This window comes from Orycteropus afer, unplaced genomic scaffold, assembly GCF_000298275.1.
Source record: "Orycteropus afer afer isolate SDZICR_OR568_19922 unplaced genomic scaffold, OryAfe1.0 scaffold00317, whole genome shotgun sequence".
Lineage (NCBI taxonomy): Eukaryota > Metazoa > Chordata > Mammalia > Tubulidentata > Orycteropodidae > Orycteropus > Orycteropus afer.
In genome coordinates this window covers 3,844,061-3,847,204 of record NW_006921904.1, presented here as the reverse complement: position 1 = coordinate 3,847,204, position 3,144 = coordinate 3,844,061, and the positions used below count along the sequence as shown (strand labels likewise).

General features: G+C 42.7%; 1 pseudogene; it reads right to left on the bottom strand.

The window, feature by feature from the left end:
• Positions 1 to 618: 618 nt before the first annotated feature.
• Positions 619 to 1,910, bottom strand: LOC103206447 (annotated as a pseudogene).
• Between the last annotated feature and the right edge of the window lie 1,234 nt (positions 1,911 to 3,144).

Genomic DNA, 3,144 nt, shown 5'->3' with positions numbered 1-3,144 from the left:
TACCTGGCCAACTGACTGGAAGAGATCCATATTTGTACCCATTCCAAAGAAAGGTGATCCGACAGAATGTGGAAATTACAAACAATATGGACTGCTAACCAGAAGGCTGGTGTTTCAAACCCACCAGTCACTCCTCAGAAGGAAGGGTGGGCAATCTACTTCCATAGTGATACCACCTTGGAAACCCAAGGAGGATCGCTATGAGTCGGTTCCAACTCAATGGCACTTAACAACAACAACATCACTAATATTGCATGCAAGTAAACTCTTACTGAAGAAAATTCAAAAATGGTTGCTGCAGTAAATTGACAGAGAATTTCCAGGAATGCAAGCTGGATTCAGAAGAGGATATGGAACTAGAAACATCATTGCTGATGTCAGATGAATCTTGGCTGAAAGCAAAGAATACCAAAAAGATGTTTACTTATGTTCCCCCCCCCCAAAGGACTGAGCATTTCTTTATTGTAACTTAAAAAAATAAATACAATTATGTAACTCTGTGAGCAATTTCTCTGAAAACCTAAATCATATAGGGCATTTATGAGGCATATATTATGCAGATTCTCTGCATCTATGGTTGTTTGCATGGATAAGGAAGCTTAGTGCCAGCTGACTTTTCTATTCAAGAAGATTGAGGTCAATGTGGAAGTAGACATAAGGAAAATAATCTTGGTTATTAAATTGTAAGCCAGGGATCTCCACGGATGCATCCAATATACTTGCAGCTGCTACTTCATCCAAGTGTTTGAAGATGGAGTTCAGCACTTCTCTTAAACGTTTGGTTGATGACTTCTTATGAGGTTGTAGGAGTACTGCCTGAAAATTGACTGGTAGTCTATATCTGAGCACGGACTCCACAAACACTCTCAAGGCCTTTATATGGATCCAGGCAATAAAGACTTCACTGAAGTTCTCCTTGAGCCAGAGCAGCAGGGGGCCTTCACCCTTGCCCTCACTCTCTCTCTCTCTCTCTCTCTGTCGGTCTGACCCACAGCGAGCCTATCAGGGTTACCTAGTGGGGTTACCTTAACCATGTGGTCCTGGAAAAGTAGATGATCCCTTTTTAAGAGCAACACAGGAAGTTTGATACTGTTGCTTCTTATCAGACAGCAATCTTCTCATCTCTTCCTTTTCCCTTTTAATTTCTTTTTCATCATAGTAAAAGTCATGGACAGTGAACTTTTTTCCTTTGGCCTTAGTCTTGAAATCATCAATTACTTTTCCAAACAGAGTTACAGTGAAAAGGCCATCCTCGTTGTCCTCAGCAATCAATTTGGTTGACCAAGACACCACCATGTCCGAGAGAGATTCGTAGGTTTTTTGTCATTGTGTGTAGTTTGGTTTGGGAACAATGACCAGAAGTGTGATGAGGTATTCAGAATCCAACACAAAGTCTTCTTTGCTCACAATATCACACAGTGTATGAGTGAAGAGGTTGCCCATTGACTTCTTCTCCAGATTCTCCGAGTTGGTCTTCAGAGTGTTGTACTTTGCGGTTCGGGATTTCAGATCTGTCTCGATTTGTGCTAGTTACTTTGCAAGTGTGTCCACCACAGTCACCAGCAGCTGCTTTGCAAGGTATTTGGCCATGTCCCATTCAAAATGGGTCACAAAGGATGTTACGTCAACTCCATTGGCCAGGAGGTTCTCCTGAATGTTTCCATTTGTGTCTTCCATTACTTCTACCACGCTTTGAGCCATTCTTTTTATGGGGCTTTCAGCAAAGATATCAAGTTTTCCCAACTCATCAGAGAGACCAACAAGGGAATCTAAGGTCCCCACCTTGAAATCAGGAATAGCAAATTTGGTATTATAAGACAGGTTGGACTTGAAGTTACAGTATTCATCCTCTCCATAGCTTGTAAATTTTCCTTATCTCCAGGGGCAGAATTTAGCCAGAACTCTGACATGCGTCCAGTCTTCTTTTATCCAGAACTGAAGCCAGTGGGGCACAAGGCAAGGCTGGCGCCAGACTGAGGCTGTGCTCCGTGAAGCAGAGCGGCTGCCTCAGTGGGTGGTGTGGGCGGTGGAGGGGGCGCTGTGCCGGAGCTCTCGGCCGGCTCCCAGGAGGCAGCGCCCTGTGCCTGTTTACTTATGTTTTATTGACTATGCAAAAGCATGTGATTGTGTGGATCACAACAAATTGTGGATAACATTGAGAAGAATGGGAATTCCAGAACACTTAATTGTACTCATAAGGAACTTGTACACAGACCAGGGGGCTGTCATTTGAAGAGAAAGAGGGGACACTGCATGGTTTAAAATCAAGAAGGAATTGTATGAAGGATTGTGTGTATCCTTTCACCATATTTAATCAATCTGCATGTTGAGCAAATAATCTGAGAAGCTGGGCTATATGAAGAAGAACGTGACATCAGGATTGGAGGAACAATTATTAACAACCTGAGATATGCTGATGACACAACTTTGCTTGCTGAAAGTGAGGATGACTTGAAATACTTACTGATGAAGATTGAAGAATATAGTCTGCAGTATGGATTATATCTCAACATAAAGAAAACAAAAATCCTCATGACCAGACTTATAAGAAGCATTATGATAAATGGAGAAAATATTGAAATTGTCAGATTTCACATTTCATGGTTCTACAATTGACACCAAGGGAAGCAGCAGTCAGAACATCAGACAACTTATAGCACTGGGCAAATCAGCTGCAGAGGACCTCTTTCAGATGCTGAAGAGCAAAGATGTCTCCTTGAGGACTAAGGTGCGCCTGACACAAGCCATGGTATTTTCAGTCACCTCATATGCATGTGAGAGCTGGACAGTGAATAAGGAAGACCAAAGAAGAGTTTATCCTTTTGGAGGTGAGAATGGCCAGACTTCATCTCATGTACTTAGGTTACATTGTCCAAGAGACCATTCCCTGGAAAAGGATGTCATGCTTGTTAAGGTGGATGTCGTGCTTGTTAAGGTGGAGGGTCGACGAAAGAGGGGAAGGCCCTCAATGAGATGAATTGACATGGTGGCAGTGGCAATGGGCTCAAGTATAGCAAGAATCATGGAGATGGCTCAGGACCCGGAGGTGTTTCATTCTGCTGTGTGTAAGGTCGCTATGATTCAGAGACAACTTGACAGCACATAACAACTACAACAACACAATCAACACCAATGGAAGCATCA